The 9,397-nt window shown below is 40.3% G+C and overlaps 1 long non-coding RNA gene across 1 annotated transcript; it reads right to left on the reverse strand.

Moving 5' to 3' along the window:
* Positions 1-980: 980 nt before the first annotated feature.
* On the reverse strand, positions 981-7,707 carry LOC144697641 (uncharacterized). Its single transcript, XR_013580416.1, has 2 exons — positions 7,579-7,707; positions 981-1,118 (listed from the first exon to the last, which is right to left on the reverse strand). It is a non-coding gene; the product is annotated as an uncharacterized LOC144697641 (long non-coding RNA).
* Positions 7,708-9,397: the final 1,690 nt, after the last annotated feature.

The following is a 9,397-nucleotide window of genomic DNA, read 5'->3' on the forward strand; positions in this document are numbered from 1 at the left end:
GTGATATAGGTTCTCCCTTCTTGTGCCCTTATCGGATTTTCTTCAAACATGTTAAAAATTTGGCCAGAAATAGATCTTCAGAGGAATTGATTTGGAGGCATCAGGGATCTCAGAGCAACAATCCTCCAGAGGAATTCACAAGCATGTGTTGAAACAAGGGCTTTGTTTTTAAACATATGTTTCAGGAATATGTGTAGCTAAGAAGCAGTCAGGTCCGCCTTTAGTTTCCATTGGGTCTCTACAAGTATGTAAGCCCGTGCGACTGTGCCAGAAATCAATGTCTATGTTACTCGCATGATGCTGGTAAGCGAAGATGCAATGCTGTGCTCCTCTGGGGGCTGTATGTGAGATATGCACAAAACTTTTTGAAAATTTGCTCAGTTACGTAGCACTAATTAAATAATTTCCACATTCAGCTATGGTCTATTAACAATTCTGGAACAAATGCCAGTAGAGAAAGTCTTTCCTTAACAAAATGGGATTATCAATATAAGCGATGAACAGATGAATGCTTACTATTGCCGCAGATCTTGTTTCCACGATGTATTTTTGGTATTATTCACATGTGTGTTTTCATTTCCTAAAGGGAATGCCTGGACCTTCTGTAACAGCTGGCGAGCCTTAAATCTTCCTAGGACAAGGGCAGGTTCGACAAGCATGGTGGATTGTCTGCGAACTTACGGACGTGGTAAGGGCGTTTTTCTTGTTAATTTTCCAATTCAAATTGTCATGAAATAATTAACAAATGCCTGAAACAGGAAACAAATCTACTATTTCATAAGTTGTACGAACATATAACAGCATTCAATGTTTTCTTCTCAATTTATTTGAATTGATTCTGTGGGATTTGCCGAACATAATGGGTTGTTGTAATGATGCATAATTCTATTTAGCACTCTTGCTTAACAAAGGAAGCGTTAATTTATGAGCTAATAGTAGTATATTAAGCAGTGTTGCCATGGATTGGCTGAGACTATGCAGCAACCACAAGGTGAAGTGGTGCAATGGAGCAGCTGCTAACGCTGATAGAGTGAGACAATCCGGCCCCAAGAGATCTTCGCCAACAAGCTTTGAATATAAAGCTGAAGTTCCCTCTGGTCAAGCAGCTGCTATTTCACCTGCAGTGAAAAAAAGTATAGCATTAAAACCCAGTGAGTAACGTAATGAGAAAGATGATGTGCAATTCAATTGAAAAGTCCAGTGTATACTATGGATAACTATCGTGAAAGATAAGGAGCTTTCTGGGCTTCGGTAATTACCCCCCACAATCAACATTCAGAACCCTAAGTGCAGATAATCTCACTTGTCATGTGTCTTCTCGATCTTATAAATGAAAAGTGAATTATTTGTTACCTGATTTTAAATACCCAACAATAATTATACAATTTTCAGAAACAAATGTGGCGATACTTGTGAATCATTGCTTTACCCCTAGCACACCTAACGTACTCCATCTGCAGTTCCTATGATCTGAACATTGCATTCCAAATGAGATTTGTACAATGGACTTTAAAAAAAAAAATGCTGCTTACTCAATATGTTTGGAGCAGAAAAAGGCCATCACATTCGTATTTTTATCACCCGCTAGCTTTCAATGGAATATTGACCTGGACAACAATTTTTTTTATTCGTGTGTATCTGTTCAGAACTTTCCCATTTCAACATTATTACCGTTGGCGATCCCTACACACAAAAAGCCGGTCCTCACATGATTTTCATGTGCACATAAATTGTCATTCATTTACCCGCAAGTTAAATTAAACTGCTTTCTATTGTAATGCCATGTTCTGTTCAAAGTCTAATGCACACTCTCGGTTAGTATTGTCAGTGATCGTATATGTGCTTTCCTCTGTTCCTTCAAATTCCAGCGAATTGTTTTGCAGTACGATCTCACAAGGTGAATAAGTGTATGCATTTTCCATTTTAATATCATGGATCATGACGTAACATTTAGAAAATACATTGATGTTGCATGGACAATATTGTAGCTAAATGGTTAAACCTACTGCAGTTTTGGGAGGAGAGAAGTGCAGTTGGTTGAAGTATAGATTGCTATCGACAGCATTGTCAGAGAGGATGGGCATGCTGAAAAAATCATTGTTTTTATTTTTTGTTTGTAATCACTACCTAATAAGCGAATGTTCACAATCTACATTCCAAATGTGCAGTTAGGAATTTATAACGCCATGGAGGAAATAAGGACTGAGAAAATGACTTTGGAATGTGAACTGAATAATATCCTAGCTCTAATTATCCTTTGCTTTGTACATGTGAAAGCAGTACTTGCTCCCGAAACTCCCTGTGCAATGCCACAGATTTTCTAGTGTGTGTGTGTATGTGTGTGTGTGTGTGTGTGCATGAGAGAAATATTATTACGTACATACAGATATAAACAGATAGATGACAGGCTGGGAGATGGTTAGTCGGAAAGAGAGATGGAAAACTAGAGAGATGAGTGAAACATATCAAGTGTGAGAAAGAAACAAAGAAAAAATGTTCACACTTGAAGGTGTAAGTTTTCAGATTTTGATGTTTAGTAACTTGTTTAATTTCAGACATGCCTGTTGTCTCCAACTTTGTATCAATGTGTTTCTCTCCTACTGGATTATACGGAGGGGTCTAAAACCAAGTGCAATCTATGGAATAAGTCTTTATTCAAAATGACAGATAAATAAGTAGATAGACAGTTGGAAAATTATTGTATATAAGAGAGAGAAATATTAATAAAAAGGAAGAATCGCATTTATGGGGCGCTATTACCACCTCAGAACGTCCAGCGCGCTTTCTGACCAGTGAAATCCTCCTGAGCTGTAATCAGTTTTGTAATGCAGGAAACGTGGCAGGCGATTTCCACACAGCAATCTACCAGAAAGCTCAATGTGATAATGACCAGATAATCTCCTTTTCATGATGTTGATTGAGTGATAGGGGTTTACCAGAGCATTGGGGAGAAATTCTCTGCCCTTCTTTGAAATAATGTCATAGGATCGTTTGCTTCCGTCTGAGGAAGCAAACGGGACTTCGGTTTACGGTCCCACGGTAGAGGACATCAAAGTTTCTCTGATCAAAATTCATAAATAAACATCATGTTTCCAACATGAATAAAATAATAAAAATGAGTAAGGTGCAAAGGAAGTCAAACAACTCGTGTATATTAATCTAGGAGCAGCTGGAGTTACTGCGGGCCTGAGGATCTCCTGCAGTGCATTAATCCCAGCAGGTTGTCATCCTGCCGATCCAGTGTTCAGGAGGTTAGTAAGTGGCTGGCCATCCGATAGTTTAAGGACATGCTCACAGTGCAGGAATCCTCCAGGACTGTTACATATTCAAATCGGTTTGCAGGGTTTTGAGTAGAGCTGTGTAGTAATCATCCACGGCACTATGGGCCAGATTGAAACACTTTGGTGAATCACAAAGTGAAGGATTGCAATTCCTTAGGGAAGTCCGGGGTAATGGCCGCCGCTTCTGCCACCACCAACATGAGGTTCGCTTTACCTCAATTGTGCCAAAGTCAGTAACATCACTGAGTGGATGAAGAAGATTTTGAGAAGGGAAGGAAAACGACTAAATGTCACGGCCCATGTTCAACCAATGATATAGGTAGGGAAAGGATTGAGGTACGACCGAAATAGTTTCAGCACCTAGAGCACAACCTGCATGTTGGCAATCTCTCGATTATTCCCAGTGCTACAGGACAGTTAGTGCAAGAGCAGCAACATAAACCAGGTTAATGCGCGAGTGGCGAAACTGTTCAGAAGATGCTTCAAAATACGGGGCCAGTGGTGCCATTTGAGGGCTTGCTGGGACCTGAACAAGATGGACGCCTTGCACACAAAAAGGACTGGAAACAATGCAGTCGCAGGAATATTAACCAAATCGTGGTGGAGGCTTCAAATGAGTATGGCAGAGAAGGCGCACCCCCCACCCAGCAGATGAAGAACTGGAGGGCAGAGAAAAGTTGCAGAGAACTTAAAGAAACAAACTGGATTTCATTGAAGAACAGCTCCGAGTTAGAAGGGTTAATGCAGGGGGAATTGCAAAACAATCCAAGATCACATTGTGTCCATGTGTGTTAATTCCCGGTAAATGTTAATTAACATCATTGGGTTGCAGGCACGCGAGGCCACATAGCATCATGTTGTAACCGCAATAACGGAGACCTAGGTGACATGAGGGAAGACATCGCAATTTTGAAATCATGTCGACAATGTTTTGAGGAAAGATGAGCAAGGAAAAAAAAGGAGGGAGGGTGGCACATTTATCAAATATATTTTTTAAGCACGAGAAAGTGTTGGTCTACTTGAGAGTTCAAACACGGAATTTGTTTCAGTAGAACTGATGAATAGCAGAAAAACTAATAGGTGCTAGGTGTATACTATGGACCACAACATCGTGGGGAGGAAATGGAGGAGCAAAACTACAGGAACATCACAGAAATTCAGCATAGTGGCGATAGGGGGCAACATTTCTTATACGTGGCTGAAAGAAACAGTATCAAACAAATATACATGGAGGAACTCCTGCAATGTGGATAAGATAGTTCTCATGGTCACTGTGTTTTACACCCCCAGCAAGGAAGGAAACAGTGGCGGATCTAGCTCTAAGGAATTAAGTGAAGCATGTAGCAGACGGAGATATTATGGGAAGCTAATGATAATATCATTATGTTTAAAGTACATATGGATTCTAGAAGGACTAATCATATGTGAAAATATTCAACGGAGGTGGCGTTAATTTCGGTGAATGGAAAGGTGATGTGCTCCAGATGGATTGAAATGAAAGAATGTAAGCAAAACACTAAATGAACAAGAGGAGGCTCTCTGAGTGGTAATAGTTTGGTTACACAAAACACACAAAGGTAGAGCTAAGAGCTTAAATAAAAATGGCAAAGAGCATTTGACAATAGACTATCCGGTAACAGAGAGGTGAGTCTAAACCACTGTTCTAAACATGTAAAGAGAAAACGTGTAGCCAAAGTAAGGGTCAGTCGAATAGAAAGCGAAAGTTAACTCTGTTCTGGAGGCAGAGGGAGCCGCTTAGGGGCTAAGTTAATACTTTGCATATGTCTTGAGGGAAGAAGATAACGCTGCAAATGTCACAGTCAGGAGGTGGCACTGGAAAGAACAAACCGAGAGGAGAAACACAGATGCAAGGGAAGAAGTTAATGTTCTGCCAGTGCGCAAAGTGAACAATTCACCCAGCTGAATGGGACGCATCCGAAACGGATTAATGAAGTACAGATTACAATTACAGATAGTCTGGACACAACGTTCCACTTCTGCTTTGATATGGTTTAAATCACAGGGGAATGGAAGCTTATCAATGACACACCCTGTCCAAAAAAAAGGATAACATTATGCCATTGACCTACACGCCAGCTCCCCTCGCCCCAGAGGTGGGGAATATTCCAGGAACCATAGATCAGTATTGCCTCCAGTTCTGAGCTCTACCCTTCAGGCTTTAAAGGCTTAGCGACAGCAGCAATGAGAATTACTGGAATGGCACCAGAAATAAAACATTCAGTTATGTGGAGGCACTGGAAAACCTGGGACATTGGAATAGAAACGATTATGAGTAGATTTTAGTAAATAATGGAAAGAGCTTCCAGTGTTAGAATTGTCGAATAAATGTCTCTGGAAGGGGGGCCTCGGAATCGGGATGTAAATTTTCTGCGATGCTTGTAAACGGTTTGAGAAGACGGAATAGAGAGCCGTACACCTAAGTTTGATGACAATGATAACTTAAGCAGCACAGCAAAGAGTAGAAAGTCGCAAACGGTCTTCTACAATTAAATCAATGGGGGATTGGGGTAGGCTCTGCACAATGATAGGTAAAGTTCCCTCTGGGAACGTGAGGTCATCTAGTCTGCAATTAAGAAAGATAGACGATTGTTATTTTCTAACAATGAGACGATTGAAACTATAGAACATCTCGTATAATTAGCTTTCCAACTACGGAAATCCTTATAGTTAGTGGGAAAGGAATACAAATAGTTAAATAAGCAAATGGATAGTTGATTTTAACCCTGGGCATGGGGTAGGTGGAATACAAAGGGGTAGATGTCTTGTCTCAGTTGTACTAAGCACTCGTTACTATGTTCAGTTCTGGGAAGCCCATATCAGGAAGTGCGTGCAGGGATGGAACAGAGATTCACGGGAACGACATCGGTCATACAACGGTTAAAAATATGCCCGCATGATCTTCACAATCGGCTTGTGTTGCTTTGAAGATTACAGGGTGATCTAATTGAGCAGCTTAAATAATTACTTGACATGGCTGTTAATATTGAAATATTTTAAAAACAAAAAATCTACCGTACGACAACAATGCGGAAAAAACCTTAAAAGTAGAGTTAGGTATTTCAGGGACGATTCGAGGGAACACTTCTTTACACATTGGCTGGACGCAATCTAAGACTCTCCCCTCTGCCCAAATGAAAATAAGAATGTTGAGGTTGGATGCCAATTTAAATGCTTACAGCTGCATTTGACAGACCTTTGTTAGTTAGGCATATTAATAAACATAAAGGCAAGGTGTGCTTAATTGGCTAAAGCACAGATCAGCCACAATCTGAATGAAAGGCGGAGGAGGGTGAGCACCCAGCTGTCAAACTTCCCTTTGTATTCTTCTTGACAGAATCTTTCCACTTCTGTTTAATTCTAACCTTAACTGTAGTCATTTGCTAAAATTGAATCCCACATCTATAGTTTATTTTTCTATGATTGTGGATTTTTGTGCCCACCGACCTTCGTTTTGTATCATTTGCTTATCGATTTAAAAGCGAACATTTTCTCCATTCCTTCCGTAGTCAATTCCCTTCTCACCTGTTAACAATGTTCCTGTTTGGTAATATTCCATAGTCAATGTTTGTTTTCATCTCTCCAACGGCCAAATCACCTCCTATCCTTCCATAGTCACTGTTTTCCTCGTTTCTCCACAGTGATCCATTTCCCATCATTTCATAGGTTACACTTTCCTAATCATTTCACAGTGATTAACCTCACATACTTGTGAGCTAGTGCTTTCCTCAACTCGCACTGTATTCCACCTCCCAGCACTCATAATAAATTATTTTCTCATCTATTCACATTGATCCTTCTCCCATCAATCTGCAACCAATACTTTCTTCATCTCTTTACAGTGATCCAGGTTTACATGCAAACCCTTTCTCACAGAGAAAATTTCTCGTGACTTCAGAAACCTCATGATCAATGCTTCACGGGATTTGCCATCACATCACCAACTGTGTCGGATCATTAAAGATCACTAAAGATCCAGAATCTAGAAACAATGCATCTTTTTATGTTTATTGACATATTCTCCTCCTTAACGTGGCAATAATATTACTATGCATTAAGTCTTCTCCTCAATCTTCGTATTAGGGAGGCTTATAAAATATGTCGCTTAATTAGATGGAAATTACTAATGAAACTAAACCTGACGCTGTGGGAAAGGTTGAAATTATGCAAATATTGAAATGTTTAGTTCTTCATCTGTATCTTTGCTATATCTCGGGAAGAAACTCAATTGCTGAATAAACTTACACATTTTCCCGATACTATTGTGAGCCATCATTACCTTAAGGAATGTCACGTACGAGCTGTATATCATACTTAGAATGAACAAAGTGACGAAAGCGACAACTGTTGATGCAGTGCCTACATCCTCATCGAAATTTTCTAATCCGTCTTCCTCCACCAAATCGTCCAGACCTTCCATTATTTGGGGACGTTCTAGAATAAATTAACGGAGTGTGTTATAAATGAGATCAGGTTGAATATAGACTAGATATAACAAAAAGGCGGCAGCTGGCAGGGGTATGCAGCATTGGAAGTCAAAGTAACTGAACATGAAAAGACCATAAGTCGATCCAAGTAACTTTCCGAAAACATGAGGATGCAGGTTGGGTGCTGACAATCGTGGTCATACAGGGCCCCTAGGACAGAGGAGTTATTTTAAATGATAATGTGTGCATCATTTGCACTTTTCCACGAAAAATGATCCATCACATGTGATTGAAGTATATTTTTACTCTTTTAGCAGCCGATAATACCAAAATAATCAAAAATCTATTTAGAAGGTGAACTCGGCCCCTATCTGAAGGGTGGACTCAGGCTCGAATCACTTGCAGTTCACAGGCTAAACTAATTTAAGAGATCATCAGGAAAATGGGGGCGGAGTCACATTTCACCTCAAGATTCAGCTGTGCCTGATCGGCGCAGTTTATGTTTGCCTCTCAGGATTTATTGACATTTTACAGCAAAGGTCACTCGTCGGTACAAACAAATGATTCCACAGTATTTAAACCGGTTAACGTGCATATATGTTGACAGTATAATCTGAACAGCGGCGTTAGTCTTTACCCAATGTCATCAGATTGTGTTGTTATTGATGCCATCAGCATTGCCGTATCGTCATTTTGCTACGACTATCGCGATACATTATGGTTACAATTCTCTGTTTACTCGGTTACTAAGGTCCTGTGAATTCTGTAATACATTGTACCGTATATTTCCCTATGACAGCTCCAGCATTATGTCATAGTAACGCCACAGGGATGGTTACCCTGTGGGGTGGAACTGTGAGCGCCTGGATTAAAAAGGACGTTAACAATTCCCTCAATCCCCTGAATGTGTCACTACTATCAACACTCTAATTCGGCAAGCTGTCCCATGGTGCTTGTCCTGGCCGATATTTCGATTTGTATTGAGTGCAGGTGGCTTAAGTGAATGTAGAAGCATCGTAATTTTGAGTACCTGCACCACAACAGAATAAACATTGTCATATTGTATTAAATTCACCGTTCTCATGAAATGTTAGCTTCCCCTCTATGAGAGTTGAACGAACTGACAGGCCTCGTTTTCTAGACAGATAATCAAGACCTTCCAATTTTACAATTCGAAAGTGAGTGCCGATCTTACAATACCTACTCTATCTTGAATTATACCAGGCCATGTGCCCTTCATATATATGAGCTGATGATGCATTGTAGGATCAGGCGATCTACAGAAATATCTGTACTAGAGTAAGGCCAGCTGTTTAAGTTGTTTAACCGGACTCGAGTCAACGCAACTGAATAGTATCGAGATAATTCAAAGACTGACATTGTGCAAGACACGGATATAAGTTCTGTTCACTAACCTATTGCACTTGAACGTGTGCCAAGTAGGGGATATTAATTGTAATATACACAGCTTCACCAAACACTCTGCGGGTAGATGGGCCGAATGGCCTCATTCTTTTCCTGGATAACTGCCACTCTATGAGCTTTCAACATAGATAGCAGCCAGACCCTATAGAAGACTGCTTCCCTCACTCAGCGAGATGTTTTCCAGCATGGAGAGATTCCATAACACATAAAAGAGCAGCTCTAACTACTGGAGGTTCAGAAACTCAG

The sequence above is a fragment of the Cetorhinus maximus genome, chromosome 23 (genome assembly GCF_964194155.1).
Source record: "Cetorhinus maximus chromosome 23, sCetMax3.hap1.1, whole genome shotgun sequence".
Classification (NCBI taxonomy): domain Eukaryota; kingdom Metazoa; phylum Chordata; class Chondrichthyes; order Lamniformes; family Cetorhinidae; genus Cetorhinus; species Cetorhinus maximus.